This window comes from Sturnira hondurensis, unplaced genomic scaffold, assembly GCF_014824575.4.
Source record: "Sturnira hondurensis isolate 20B ecotype Veracruz unplaced genomic scaffold, ASM1482457v3 Scaffold0010428, whole genome shotgun sequence".
Classification (NCBI taxonomy): domain Eukaryota; kingdom Metazoa; phylum Chordata; class Mammalia; order Chiroptera; family Phyllostomidae; genus Sturnira; species Sturnira hondurensis.
In genome coordinates, this window is record NW_028083059.1 from 12,870,368 (window position 1) to 12,887,323 (window position 16,956).

Sequence of the window (16,956 nt, forward strand, 5' to 3'; positions counted from 1 at the left end):
TGTATAGGTTTGGATAATAAGGACATTTTAACTATGTTGATTCTTCCAGTCCATGAACATGAATAATGCTTTATAATTTTAATTATATAGACCCTTCATATCCTTTGTTAAGTTTACTTGCTGGGTACAAAATTCAGCACAAATAATACCCCTTTTATTACATAATCTTTTATTACAAAGTCATGAGCATGTAATTCAGCAACATAACAATATCGCACTCAAGCACACCATATATTTTAGATGAAATATTCAAATTAAAACTATAAATTATTACACCCATATTATTGCCCTACCAACCACGCTCAAGCAACTCTTATTTCTGTTGAACCCTATATTTTATTTTTTTGCTTGCAATTGCAAAAGGAATTTTTTATTTCTTTTTCTGAAATTTCACTGTTAGTGTATAGGAAAGCAGCGTAGTTTTGTACATTGATTTTGTATCCTGCAAAATCACTCTATTTTACTGTATGTACTGTATGTACTGATTGCTTCTAAGAGTTTTTTGGTGGATTCTTTGGGGTTTTCTATGTACAGAATCATGTCATCTGCAAAAAGTGACAGTTTTATTTCTTCCTTCCCAATTTGTATCTCTTTTATTTCTTTTTCTCACTTAATTGCTCCAAGACTTCCAGTACTATGTTGAATAAGAGTTGTGAGAATGAATTTCCTTGTCTTATCCCTGATAAGTTTAGAGAAAGTTTAGAGAAAACGCTTTCAGTTTTTTACCATCAAGTGTGATATTGGCTGAGGGTTTGATATATATGTTATTTATTATATTAAGGTACTTTTCTTCTATACACATTTTATTGAGTGTTTTAATCAAAAATGGATATTGCATCTTATCAAATCCTCATATTGCTTCTTTCAAACATGTATTTACATTATAATATGTTTTTCACTAATAACTGTTCAACAAATCAGGTAGCTTAAAATGATCAATATTACAACATTCCATGTGTTTTTACATTTAAAGTTCCTAATAACAGTAACTTAAATTTATACATGACATTTTTCATTTTACACTGCATTTCTACAGCCTATTCACAACACTTCCACACAGATCAAGGTGTGATTTATAGGCTTCTACAACTGTGCCTCATTTATGCTCACAAGTTGACCTCCCTCTATTCCTGCTCCAGTTAAATGGGTTTACAGAATATTTTTATGAGGCTGCAAATTGCCATTGCACATGCCACTTTCTACACTTTCTGTACATTTTCACACCCAGCTATCTCCTGTCACTTCAGACCCAGTTCAAATATTTCCTCCTCTGTAAGAATGTGCCTGTATGCCCCCATCTAATAGTGATATATTTTCCTTTTCTGGATTTTAGAGTGCATTATTATCACTTCTTATGTGTTTTTTCCTCTCTTATTTGTAACTAACTAGACATATGTGCCATCTCTCCCTGTGCGTGGTAAGCTCATTGCGTGCAGCATTCTGTCCCTCCCCCTGACCTCAGGAACATCTAGCACGGCACCATACACATTGCAGGATTTCCATACATGTTGTAGGGAAAGAATGAATCAACTCTCACAGGAGAAGAGATGGACAACTGAAGAGGCCTGTGTCCGAATTCAGTCTAGGAATTCTGACTCAAGTAATTCTCCAGAGATGAGGTTGGGTGATCCCAGAAAGCCACTCAAAGCATTACCATATTTAAAAATCAAGCTACTCCATGCTCAAGTATAGTTCATTCATTTTTTTGGAATTTGTTTGGATCTCAGTATTTACAACTGTGAATTCACGTTTTGCATTTTCTCCTTAGTCATGCCCTTCTTATTTGTCTTGTCTGTGGGAAAAGATATTTTCCAAAATGTGTGAGCCTTAAATCCTGTATGTTAATTTAACTTTCTTTGAATGCTGAATTTAAAGCAAGCAAACAAAAATAAAAAAACCTTTTTTCTAAAAATTTAGTAAGTTTCTAGAGATATTTTAATAGAAAACAAAGGAATAGATGCAATACTTTAAATATTAATTTTAAACTTATTACATGTTAGTATGGCATGTATTTCTCATAAATTTATACAGAAATTTGAAAAACGTGCCCTGACTGGTGTGGCGCAGAGGGTTGGATGTCATCTTGCTGACTGAAAGGTCACCGATTTGATCCCATTCAGTGTACCTGCCTAAGTTGCAGACCAGGTACCTGACTGGGGGCATGTGAGAGGCAACCATCAATGTTTCTCTTGCATATCGATGTTTCTCTCCCTCTCTTTCCCTCTTCCATTCCCCTTTCTCTAAAAATAAATAAATAAAATCTTGAAGAGAATTTTTTAAAAAGATTTTATTTGTTTATTTATCTTTAGAGGGGAAGGAGAGAGGGAGAGAAACGTCAATGTATGGTTGCCTTTTGTGCATCCCCTGCTGGTAGTTAGCCTGCAAGGAACTGGCCTGCAACCCAGGCATGTGCCCTGACTGGGAATCGAACCGCGATCGTTTAGTTCGCAGGCCCGCGCTTAATCCACTGAGCTACGCCAGCCAGGGCCTTGAAGAGAATTTTTTAAAAATATATAAAATATTTAGACTGCAACAAACTGTAGAGAAATTATATTATGATTAGAAAAAAATATTTTAAACTGGGACATCTACTAGGCTTTTATGCTTGAATTGGAAGTCAATATCTTCTGTTTTATACACTAATTAGGAACAGGCATTAGCTTTGCTCTTTTACCAGCCTGGTACTTTCTAGGTACCATTGGTACTTTTAACTAATTCTTTTAAAATAAATTGTGCAATTGTCACACTTTGTAGACAAGAACTGTAATTCAAAAATTTGTCAATATCTGTCACAGATATGCTTCATTATTTAGTTAAACTTGGGGAAAAAAGACACTTTATCTCTATCCAAAGGCATTTTTGTAGAAGAAATTGCATACAAACACACCAACACAAAAGAAACTGAACGAGAAAAGAAATTGACATTTTGATTTGTGGAGTCTCCAGTAGGTCTATCATTCATCCAGAAAAATATCCCTATTGCCACTCTTCTCAGGCAGGGAGACTAATTGGTGCAGCTGTGGCAGAGCACAGCCTTTCTGCGAGGGAAAGCCGCCTTGCAAAGAAACAGAATGTGCTAAAGGACTTGCAGGTGTTACAAATTGAGTCTACAAGATGAGACTGCATCTGATTAGAAAGCGCTAAAGATGTATAGATGTGCCTTTCTAAATACTGAATTACTAATATGCTTTTTTGTGTGGATGACAGTTCATTCACTGGGCAAATATTTTGAGTTTGTGCTCTGGGCAAAACAGCGTGCTAGTCATTTCCTTTAGCTTAAAATGCAAACAAAAATTTGCGTGATAGAAAAGATGACAATGAATCAGCACAGAGGCAAGCTCACTCCCTGAGGTTATGCGGTGCCTTGTTTTAGTTTTATTTCTCAGAATGTGACTCCCATCCAAGTCATTCTGCAGACCATAAGGGTGATTATGAAGCTCACATTTACTGAGGTTCAGAGAGGGAAATCATTTGCCCAAGGTCATATCCAGGTTTCCTGATTCCTGGTTTAGTGAAATGTTGATTTTATTCCACTCTTCTGTGAACCAGTCACATAAGAGTGTGTGACCACAACATTCACTCACACTATGTGGTGCTCTAATAAAAATTATTTTTTAAGCTTTTGGGATAATGGGATCTTGCTCACCAACCTGGAGGCCAGGTGAGGGAAGGGGAAATAAGATCAGTCCTGGAAATTTTCCTAGAAACAAATAAAAAACTCAGACCTCACACCTCTCATCTCACAAAACTACTTTATCCATTAATCCTCCTGGTGTTTGAGGGAAAAACACAGGATATAAAGTGGACAAGCTTGTCATTTGGGCAATCTTGGATGGGGTTTTTAACCTATGTAGTTTTTAGTCTTCTCAGCATTCTGAAAACCGAAAGCCTAGACTAAGACATATGGAAATTACATAATAAATAACTTAAAGACTAATACAGGGACAAAATATTCACCCATTTTCCTCATAGAATTACTATAAATATTAAATTAAACTGTGAAAACACTATAAAACTTTAAAATGTATGGAATGAAAATGAGCACATTTGTGCTTATACTATCATTATTCTAAGTATTATTTCATTTTTCTAGTTTACTTCATTCTTATTTAAAAAAACTGATAAGGAAGGTATTGTCATCACCTTTTTACAAATGTAAGAACTGAGCCACAGAAAGATGAACAAAAGTGTTCAGGGTAACTTAACCAGTCCTGTGGGAACCAGCATGTAAGCCTATACAGTCCAATACCAGAATTTATGCTCTTAACCAGTGCGTATTATTGTAATCAGGTTGATTGATATATTGCTTATCAATATGCTTCCATGTTTATTGGTCGAAATATCAAATGACTAAAAGACAGTGAGTTGCTCCTGGATTATAGCTGATAATGACATTGTTGAGATGTAGAGATGCTTTTGAGACATGTCAGACAGATTGGGTAAAGCCTCATTCTGATATTTTTCTGTGTAATCTTAAACTTCACTGAATGTGCCACAGATTTAGTTTATTAACCTGTGAAATGGATGTAATAGTTACCTATAGAATTACTCTAAGTGTTCTATTCTTTTGCATCTAATAGAACTGCAGTAATATTCAATTGCTCTCATTGTATCATTGTCATTATTATTTTTCTCTTTATTTCTTTCTTTAATTATTTTAACAATTATGGTTTGAGCACCTACTATGTGTCAGGTACTGCCTCAATGCTGGGATGCATAAAGAAATAAAACAGACAAGTATAGCTATGCAAACATAAAGGTTACATTCTGGTAGTAAAAAAAAGTAGTACATGGATCAAAGATGGAAAGAAAGCTATATACCAGAAAAAAGGGTGTGGAGAAAAAATGAAGCAGTCAAATTATATAGGGTATTATGAGAGAGAGGATTTATACTTTTAATAAGGTGGTAAGAAAAGACTGCCCTAAACAGGAGCCATTTCAAGAAACACTTGGAAGAGGTAAGAGAGAGAAACAATGTGCATACCCAGAGGAATGACATTTAAGCAGAAGGTACTAGTCTAAGAGGCCTGGGTGGTGTTGTACTTGGCTTATTTGAGGAATAGCAAGAAAGTCACCATAAACAAAGAGAACTGGAGACTGCTGGGGTGAATAAAGTTGAGAGCTGAGATGTATGGGTAGGGTGTAAGGTCATCAAAGGAAAGGCACTTTCTGATCTCCACTGTGAGCATTTTAAATTTTGTTCTGAGAGCGGCAGAACACCACTGAAATGTTTTGAGGCTAGAATCATGAGCTAACAGATCTGGGTGGTTTGGTAAGTAGAGATGGTAGAAAGAAAAGGACGATAGTCAGAGGCCCGTCTGGAATCTTTTGCAATAATCCTACTGAGGGATTATTATTTACTGGGACAAAGTATGAGGCAGTGGTGGAGTTGTGGACAACCATTTGGACCATGCCGACCTTTGACCCCATTGGTTGACCAAAAAGCAATGCATAAAGGTGGAGGCAGATTCTGAGGTGGGCAAGATACATGTTGCAGCACTCAGATGCTAGTCTCTGCATATTCTAATGGCAGGAAGAGGTAGTTATTCTTCAGTTCAGAGGAATGGATTATTTCTGCTGCTCAGAGGGTTCAGAGAAGTTTGGAGTTTCTGGTTCCTCAAGCCCATCGAACTAGATGTTCCCAAGTTGGGTCTCAGTGATATACTCTTTCTCTCTCAAGGGCTTAAATTTAGCATGGGAGACTTGCCAAGATTATAAATGCAGCTAACTTCATCACTTTTTTATTCTTAAAATTTAGTCCTGTTCCTCATTTCCAGCACAACCTTCTCTCTGGCTACAAGAGATGAGGGTCCTATACATAGCTCCATCAAAGGCTCCTGGCTTTCACACTGCCCTGAGTTGATAGTTGGCTGATTGGCATATCAGTCCCTTCTTTCACTCAAGGCAACCAGTCACTTCTACCATCCCTATAATGACCAGTGCTCATGCAGAAGTAGCTTATTTAGGAGTGATGGTAATTACAAAGACTGCAGTAATAGTAGGAGACTCCAGTAGGAAACTGAAAAGTAGAAAGAGGATTGTTATCAAGCAAGTTGTCACAACAAGTAACAAGAACTTAATCTCAGTGGGGAATCCCAGTGAGATTAAATCCCAGTAATTTAACAAAAAAAAAAAACAAGCTGAGATATTTATTGATAAATACACACTCCCAACAGTCAATGGGCTGCTCGCCCAAAGCATTAGTTCTTGATGTGCCTGTGGTAAAGTGAAACCCAGTGACTAGGGAATGGCCTCAGGCATGAGTTGCAGACGCTGGAAGCTGGAAGGCCGTCTGATGTGCACTAGAATTGAAAGGTCTAAGGTGTATGGTCAGAGCACTGACATTGTCTGGCACGTCATTCTACTATCAGAGAACATCTGGGAAGCTTCTAGGTGTTGGCTTTTATGCTTAGTGCTGCTCAGAACATTGTTGTACATGCCTTTTGGTGAACACATGTATGGGTCATGGAGTACACATATGTTCAGCATATTAGACTATCAAACAGTTCTCTAAAAGTGTTATGCCAATTTACACCCTCAAGGCAGTTTACAAGAATTGTAGTTGTTCCAAGTTGTTGGTAGTAATTGATATTTTATGTCTTTTCTCATTTTAGCCATTCTGCGGAGTATGTTATTGCACATGTGCATTTCAGATTTACTCTTCCCTGCTTACTGATAAAATTGTGTATCTTTTCATTTGAAAATTGAACTTCCAGTATTATAAAGAGACTGGTCAAATATGAATCTTTTTAAAATTTAATTTTAAAACATCATTCTATAAATTTGATTTTGTTTCTCCTATTTTATTCAGATTTTATTTATTTATTTATTTATTTTTCATCTTTATTGTATTTTTTCTATTACTGTTTAGTCTCCCTGTATCCCCCTTCCCCCAACAATCTCTGCAACGTTGTTCATGTCCATAAGTCCTTTTCCCTTTTGAAGGTTTTGAAATTTATCAATGTTTTAGACCTGGTTTCTGTGGCTCAGTGGATTAAGTGCCTGCCTAGGAACCAAAGGGTTGCTGGTTTGATTCCCAGTCAGGACACATGCCCACGTTGCAGGCCAGGTCCCTGGTAGGGGGCGCATGAAAGGCAACCACACATTGATGTTTCTCTCCCTCCTTCCTTTCCCCTGTCTCTAAAAATAAATAAATAAAATATTTTTTTAAAAAAATTATCAATGTTTTATATGTAGGCTTAACTTACTCATCTTCTCTATTTGATATCCCATGGAATTTATCTATTCCCCTAGAGAAGGACACCAATTTAGCTTCCGTTTATTTCTCCCATGAAAGTGTTGTGAAAAACCATCCTCATCATGGTTTCTTTTGACTTGGGTAAGGCTTCCTCTGGGTTGTATACCAAGAATAAGACCATTTATATTATGGGCTATATAATAACTAAAGTTTAAAATATATTGCAAGGTGGAGAGTAACAATTTACCTTCTTCATGAAGTATCTGAGTGTTCATCTTTCTTTACATCCTGGCCAGGTCTTGCTACTTTTTAATTTTGCCATTGTTACTTCACTTGCCTTTTTTTCTAATTACTTGTAAATTTAACTCTCCCTGTTTATTAACTGGTAAGCCTCATAGCAGGAATAATGTATATACAAGTGTAAATTGGGTTTATTGGGGAAACTTATAGGAAGATGTTGACTATGAGTGCCCCCCAAATCTACTTATACAACCCGTGTATTTATTCTTACATGTTTAAACTTTAGTCACCTTCAAAAGTACCCCCCATTTGATGCACCTATTGAGATGTTTTTTCCACAGCTCAAAACAGTTTTTGAACTCATTGATTTTGATGCCTTTTAGTGCGTCTGCCATTTTTTGTTTCATCTCTTCCATATCAGAGAATCATTTCCCTTTGAGAATATTTTTCATCGGGGAAACAAAAAAGCCACCCAGGGTGAGATCAGGTGAAAAAGGAGAGTGGGGCACAGGGGTCATGCTGTTTTTAGTCAAAAACTGCTACACACTCAGCACAGTGTGGGAAAATGTGCTCATAAATCACCTATTATGAAATGGGCAACAGTGTTGAAAGAGTCTTCAAAAAATTCACTGAAGCTAAATGCAGTCCCTCACAGCAATGCCACTGCACACTGATACAGATGGGTTCCTAGAGAAGTAGGAACCTTCACCTCGCTGGAGAAGCCTGTACTACAAGGCATCTGCCCTCCAGATGATAATTCCTTTTGGGAGGTCCCTCTCATACATGCAGTCCCCTGCGTCCTCACTGGCCTAGTACATCTGGGCCTAATGTGCCTGGACACATGCTAGTTTCTGTTCCAGGAAAGAGACTTTACTAACCTTCCTTTTCACATGTTTACCGGGGAATTGGGAGGAGACAGGAAACACCTGATTAACTGTATTATACTGGGAATTAGGAGATCTTAACCCTCCCACTGTTAGAGATGTCCTTGTTGATGAGAGAATCATTCTGCCTACCTGAATTGTCTATAGGAATTTGCTTCCCAAAGCCAGCAATAGATGGAGACCCTGCAAACCCTCACACTAAGCCAGTTCATTACCAAGCTACCTGAAATGGGAGTTGTCTGGGTCATCCATCATCCATCTATCAATCGATCGATCGATCCATCCATCCATCCATCCATCCGTTCATCCATGCATCTTCTTAGTTACTGACTGATCCCAAGGTAGGAAACTGATAAAACATAATCTTCTCATTCGGAAATTAATTGAACCTTCAGTGAATCTTCTCTTGAAAATGCTGAAGATATTTTGTAAATATAAAGAGCAAACTTAATAAAATTCTCATTAGAAGGATTTGTGGAGACCTTCTAAACCACTTGGTTTTGAAGCCCAAGGTGAGAAATAAAAAAAAAAAAGAAATCAACAACAAAAATCTTCTGGAATCAAACTGAAGGATCGCTCAGTGTCTTTTTTTTTAAATTTCATTAGATGAAAGCCCAGACATCCATTTGTGGCCTAGAAATGTTGCTGACAGTGTAAGAAACCTGATGAATAATGTGATCTGTCCCTCCCACCCCTAGTTCTTGGAACACTGTGAAGGATCACATGGCTCCCTCCAGAGAACAAATAATGTTGTATCTAAACAGAAGATAAGGGCACATGCCTACTTCAAATAAAAACAAATCCTAGGAGACACAAAATGCTGTACTAACAGGTTATTTTGAGGTGAAATCGTGTATCCAGTTGGCATTGATTATTTCCCACTCTGGCATATAATTTTTCTGCTGTTTAAGATGGTGGAAAAATTTTGTTGCCTTAAGGAAGCGGAGAAAATTGCAACCAAGAATTTCTAAGTGAGCCTTGCTATACAGAGTAACTGCAGAGTGTCCTAATAGCCAGGATATTAGAAGTATATTATTCTATGCCGAAGGGAATGAGAAAAGTTGTTATAATTTGTGTGGTTGGTGGAAACATCTATGTAGAAGGAAAATAAGTTTAAAGAGGCTGTGGCAGTCACTTATCAGGAAAGAGGGACTGTCTAGTATCACCAGGAACTGTCCCAGGGGGAAAGGGAATCTGACAAGGTGCCCTCTCCCCCACCACCTTGGTCACAATGCAGGAACTGTATCACTATGAGTCACAGACTGAGACAGATAAAGGTGACTAATGTGGACCGGTGGTATTAGTAATAGGAAAAGAGAAGAACCATTTATGTACCCTCTGACCACCCCCCTACAATATTCCAAAGCCAGGTACATTCATTAATAAGTTGTTGGTTTGGAAAAATAGCTTGAATGCTTGTCCATTCTCTGCAGCCATAAACTCCACAGAAATCCAACAGCACCATTCTGCCTCCAATGCTGACCTCTGAAGAAAAATGAGAACAACTGAAGTGGAAAAGGAATCTGTAGCAAAAGCATGAAAACTGTAACAATGTCTCAGATTTTAAAAGAGATAAACTCATAAAATCTCCAGGAAGTGGTGTGGTGCTATCCTGGAGAAAGAGGATGCAAAACTCAGTTATATTATGTCCATTAGTTCATCTTCAGTCTGTTAAAGGCCCCAATCTACTCCCTTGGGGTCAAGGTACATGTAAATAAATGGGAAGAAAGAGTAAGTGTTGAGGTACAGAATCATTAGAGTCCCTGAAAACAGATAAAAATACAGTACTTTGTAGTATTTTATGAAAAGGCAAGCTCTGTAAACTAACATGGAAAGTTCTCTGAGATGTGCCAAGTGAAAAGAACAAGATGCAAAACAATGGGTTTAGTATGTTCTATTTGTGTTTAATACGTAAAACCCCTCATATCTGGTGTAGAAATATGAGAGTCCTGATCTGTCACTTGGACTTTCCTTCTTTATTCCTCATGTTTGATACCTACGAGCCTAAGAGCTCTACCCAGGCAGAAAATTCTCACAGAATATGATAGCGTTCAATTGTTCAAGAGTTCAGTCACCAAAGAGAGCTGAAACAGATATCCCTGTAGACGTCTTTGCAAGAGAAGCTGTTGTAAATGTCTTTGAGAAGTCATCCCACTGCTCAGTGATATATATGCTATGGATGTATGATGGGGGGCATCAACAGCCAAATGCCATGCTGGGAAGATCAAGGCAGTAAGAGACATAAATAGCATCCTATTAATACATTTTATTATGTTGGAAAATACCAGTGCCTGGCAAATACTGTCAGTTGGATGCCTGCTAATGTGTTCTGTCTGCTTCAGGGAGAACACATATGTGTCTATGAAAATTGGTTCCAATTTTTTTCCTCTTACTAGAGTCAGATATATATTCCAAACTCATGTTGGTGCAAATGCATATGTGCTTGCCTGTCTTTTATCGTGACACTATTACAGATGTCCCCCATTTCCCCCAACTTTGTCACCTTCCCTTCAGCTTTCACCTCGTTGTTGTCTGTGTCCATGAGCTACGCATATATGCATATATGTGCTTTGACTAATATCTTACAGGTCCCCCTCCCCCCCTTTCCTTTGAGATCTGTCAGTCTGTTCCAAGTATCCATGTCTCTGGTCCTATTTTGTTCATCAGTTTATTTTGTTCATTAGATTCCACGTATAAGTGAGGTCATGTGGCATTTGTCTTTCTCTGACTGATTTATTTCACTTACTATAATAATCTCCAGGTCCATCCATGTTGTCACAAAGGGTAAAAGTTCTTTCTTTTTAGAGCTGCATAGTATTCCATTGTGAAACCATACCATATCTTTTTTATCCACTCATACACTGGCGGGCACTTGGGTTGATGCATAGCATATTTTTGCCAATATACCTGCTAGGGCAAGGGAAATGGAGAAAAACAAATGGGACTACATCAAACTAAACAGCTTCTGCACAGCTAAAGAAACTATCAACAAAATGAAAATGGAACCCACTGTCTGGAAGGGCCATATTTGCCTATGCTGTATCTGATAAGGGGTTAATTTCCAAAATATATTAAGAACTTATACAACTTAACACAAGGAAGACAAAAAATCCTATTACAAAATGGGCAAAGGATCTGAATAGACACGTCTCCAAAGAGGGCATACAAATTACCTGGTTTGTTTTAAGATATGCCTCTTGTTGCTTCAAAATGGACACAGGAGAACCAAAGAGTGGAATTTAGCAGGTATTGCTTTTCAGTTGGAGAAATGGCTTTGTCCCTTTAATGAGAGCAACATCCTAGCCCCAGTAGTCTGGTGTCTTTTGGAGGTTGGGTACCAGATGCTTTATCATTGTGAGAATTCCCAGTACTTTTTGTGAAGTTAACTCACTGCTAAGCTACTTAGAAGAGCCATGAAGATTCCAAGATTCCATGGTTATTAAGGTGGTCTCTTTTCTGCATTTTTTATTCCTTTGCTCATTTTCCTCTTGGTATTTTTATCCATGTGTACAAATTCTAGAGACTGACTGTCTGGGTTTTAATCCCAGCTTCACCAGTTAACAAGCTATAGGACTTTGAACAAGCTACTGTAATTTCTTTTTGTTTCAGTAATTATACTTAAATGGAGTCAAATTATATTGCTTTAAAGATTTTATTTATTTATCTTTAGAGGGGAAGGGAAGGAGAGAAGTATCAATGTATGGTTGCCTCTCGTGAGTCTCCTGGGAACTGGCCTGCAACCCAGGCATGTGCTCTGACTGGGAATTGAACCGTGATCGTGTGGTTCACAGGCCCACACTCAATCCACTGAGCTATGCCAGCCAGGGCACACTTCATAGTTGTTTTTTTTTAATATATTCAAAGATTTTGGAACAAAGTAAAACACATTTATTGATTAAATGAATAAATTAATATTTCTTATCTATTTGTTGCTGGCTCATAGACATGTATTCTATATAGCAGATATTAATCCTTTATAGGATATATATATACCATTCATTCATTTATTTGTTAATGTACATTATTATAAAGAAATTATACTTGTCATCTAATCAAGTCTTTTATTTTTACAGTTTTATTGTTCAGCTTAAGAAATTTTTACTACCCCACACTTGCTGATGTGGCTGAGTAGATTGAACACCAGCCTGCAAACCAAAAGGTCACTGGTTCAATTCCTGCTCAGAGCACATGCCTGTGTTGAGGACTAGGTCCAGCTGGAGGCATGCAGGGGGCAGCCAGTTCACACATTGATGTTTCTCTTGTGCTCTTTCTCCCTCCCTTTCCCTCTCTTTATAAGTGGGTAAATAAAATCTTAAAAAAAAAAAAGAAATTTTACTGCCACAATTTGAGAAGATATTCTTCTATAAGTTTGTTTATTTTCCTAATAATGTCATCTTTAATGTTTAAGCATTTAACTCACCAATGCTAGTATTGACCATGTGCTGGAGATACAAGTGTATTTTTTTCCAAAAAAATTGACTAAAAATGTATTCTTTTCTCACAGATTTATCTTATCGCCAGTATCATATGCCAACTTCACATTTATAGTAGAATCTATTTTTGAACTATTCCATTATACTGGTCAATTTATTTTTGCCTATACCAATACCATCATGTCAATTGTTACAGTCCTTTAATACACATTAATATATTGGGGAGGAAAATATGTCTAACTTCTTTACTTTGATTTTTCAGAAATTGCTTAGGAGATGGAGGGATCAAACAAAAAGGAAAAAGGACTCATGGACATGGACAACAGCATGGTGATTGCAGAAGGGGGTTTAAGGGGGTTAAATGGTAATGGAAAAACAAATCTAATTTAAAAAAACACAAAAACTGCTTAGCTATGTGTGAATCATTTTCTTTAAACTATGGGCTGAACACATCATGAATTTCTCAAAATCCTGCTGGCATTTTACACCAAATTTGCTTCTCATTTATATCTAAATATTCCTATAATTAGCATTATTATAATATTAACTTGTTCTATCTGTAAATGTATATTCAACTTTTAGGACATCATGATCCGAAAACTTAATTTTTATTGAAGCTCACTTTCAAATGTACTTTATTAATACAAAAGTTCCTCACATTATAAAATCTGTATCCCCAATTCAAGTCTAAGAGAAAAAGAAAGGATGTTGTGACATGAGTCACTGTCATTGAAAGAAGTCACCAAGATGCAGAACACTTTTTCCTGTTTTTCAGCACAGACGTAGCCAAACATATCTGTCATCACCACACACATTAATTTACAGCTGTTTTGCAAGACATAGATTTGACTGAGAAGTTCAGTAATCCAAGATTCTCTCAGAACTCTATTTCCAGGTACAACGATAGAATGCCCACACAATAACTTAAAGCTTTTATTAGAAAAATCCGACTTGGCCTCTTGAGAAAAAGTAGTGGCATCCAACTGCATGCTATTTTGAACTAAAAAAATATTGATTTTATATGGCCTTGCTATGAATAATCATTTAGTGATCTAATAAAAGTAAATACTTTCAAAGATGCCTTATAAAGACAGAAGTGGCATAGTCTAAAGTTTTATTAGAAAAACTCATCATAAAAGTTGCATTGATTGTTAGAGAAAAGGTGATTATGAGAAATGCTCAAAGAAATGAGATTTAAAATTTAGGGTTCACAAAGTGTTTTTGTGAAGCTTCTGTCATTTTAAGAAACTTAAACTTCCTTTCAAAGTTTGGTGGAAAATCTTTATGTGGAAGTTAGATGATTATATATAGTCACAATTATTTGACTTGCCACTAAAGGTTTTTCACATAATGAAAAGTCACCCAAATTATTTCAATGTTGGAAAACGTGGACTTGAGCAGTGCTATTAATTTTTCTGTATCATTACTCAGCTGATGATTTGCATTATTGTGACTTTAGCTTTGTTCTAACACTACATGTGAAGTGTCACACAAGGAAAGAATGATAGGTAAAATAATCATCAATGGAACATATTTCATAAACAAATGGGGTCCGCAGGGCAGAGGAGTAGGTATATAAATCAACAGGCAGAATAAAATATGTTAAATTTATCTTATTCATTTGGTAAGAATCTGTGATGTTACCAAGGAAAAAACATCCTAGTGAAAATAAATGGGATTATTTATTATTTATTAATCCCCTCAAATGGGATTAGGAATCAGGGAAAAAATACTTTTCATAGATAACACTAGAACTAAGTCTTGAGAGAAGAATAAGTTCAGAAAGCAGAAAATATGGGAAGGTGTTTTATTTTAGTCCTTTTTTTAAAAAAAAAATTGCTTTTACTCCTTAAAGGAAAATAACATTTGCATGGGAGAAAACCTAAGACATATTTGGGAAAATAAATTTTAATGTATACATTTTATTTTGTTCACTTCTAGTCATAGAGTTATATAACTACTCTGTAAAGATGCAATTTGATATAACATTGATTAACCTTCTGCTATTGGCCAAGCATTGATCAGTGCACAAATTATCAAGTGATTATAACATAACCTAAAGAATTGGAACAATATCTTTACCTCCATCTAATTGCAGAAAGTCTTTCTATCACAGGGAGAACAAAAAGGGCCTTTCATATGTCTCATTTTTGACAAGGGTGTTTCTCTCACTACTGTGCCCCTTTCAAAATTTATACAACATTGATTATAGAGCTCTTGTGTGATCCTCAGGATTGTTTTATTCCATTGAAAAACCATCTTTTAGTTTGTATAGTTATTATAGCACTGCAGGAGTCTTCATGAATGCAATTATCCATGCATTGTTATAGAGCAAATGCCGCAAGGGGGGAAATAGCGACATAAAACAACTGAACCAGATGGATATTTGAAAATAAAATGCTAAAGATAAATGTAGTTTTTCTGTGGTTAACAATTGTTCAACAGAAAAAAAAACACAATATAAATAAACCTTTGCAATGTTTATAGCCCAAGGTAGTTTTATTAGTGGTGGTGGTGTTTCTAATTCTCATTTGCATTTCTTTAGTTACTCTGAAAGGAAGGAGCCAACAAATATTTTCCTGTTGCCTTAGTGGTTAAGGGGAAAATAGTTTATCATTTCCTAGGGCAATGCCAGATGACAGGATAAAGTCAATCCCCAGGAGTCTATGGGAAAATTACCAGTTACAGAAAACTAGTAAATACCACATTGGTGACATTGTGACCTCTGAGGTCTGAAATTAGAGCTTAAATTGGGCATGTCCTTCCAGACTCCAGGTGGAGAGAGCAAGACCAAATCTTCATTGACTCAAAACCAGAAGGAAGTTTAGCTACAGTGCCCCAAAGAGCCAAACAATATTCAGGTCATGTTAAGGCTGAACCAACAGCAAAGATAACCTTTCTCCTACATCCTCCCCCAACACGCAGGGTCTCCATACACGACTTCATTGATCACAAATGGAAGTCAGTGATTATTTTGTACGATGTTGACTTTGTGTGTGCTCTTTGTAGTAGTGACATCATAGTGTTGTGACATTATGTTACTGTAATCCGAGAAGACTGATATAAGTGCAAATGTTGAGGTTTGTGAGCTCTGGACTCACTTTGCCAAGAGTCATCGATTGTTTCTATGACCTGGTAATTCATCTTGCTTTATGTTAGCGATATCTCAGATTCAGAGTTGAATTAATAAGCTCTTCACCATAAAGCTAAGGAGAAATAGCACCTTCCTCAGAGTAAAGTGAAGGTGCACGTAATGGGTTAAGTTCAGTGTCTGGTCCATAGAAAGACTGTAACCATGCTAATGTTTATGAATGTTAATACTGTTATGATGAATAAACCAAAAGGTTTTGAATATTGTACACATCAAGGAATGAAGATATCAGAAAGAAAAAACATTTTTAGCAATAGAAGTCATCACTTGACCTTAAATATAATTTCTGTCTTTTTTATCTTCAAAGATAAAATGATTTTATCTTTTAGGTCATCATGTAATCTACTTACTAGCTGCTTTTTTAAAAAGCTTTCAAATTTTACTAATTTTGAGAATGAGGCTGTTTTAGTTTCCTTGGGGCCTCCTGCTTTTTTCCTTGGGGCATCTGGCTTTTTTTCTGGTGACCAGCACTCATATTCAGAGAGATCCTTCACATCAGACATCGGATCCCCTACAGGTACAGATAGATTGCTCCATGAAAAAATGCTTAGTTTTGATCGATGAATAAATAGATGATGAATCAAGAACATAGTGTTTGTGTATTATAGTGTATAGAGTACAATAAGCATGATGTTTGTTCATTCCTCTGAGAGTTTTGTTTTATTAATTCATATTTGGACTCTTGAAAGTTAATAATGATCATCAGTCTTTTTATATAGATAAAACATTTTTTACTAAGTTATAATCTAACCATACATTCAGACCTGAATGAATATGCTATTGAAAATAGTCTAAACTATCTGACTCAGTGATGTAATTCACCACATTGGATATTTCTTTCAGAATTCAGTGCTAATACAAACTTAGTTTGTCCAGGACTCATTCTGCCCATTTATAAGATATGAGAGGTATCAAATATAACACAGCTACTTTTCTCTCAGATGGCAGGAAGCTGAGACAAATTTTTATATTTAACCATAGCAATGATTTAAGCATTAGAACTTTGTTTTACTTCCCTTCCACCCTTATTTTCTTTATTTATTCCTTTTC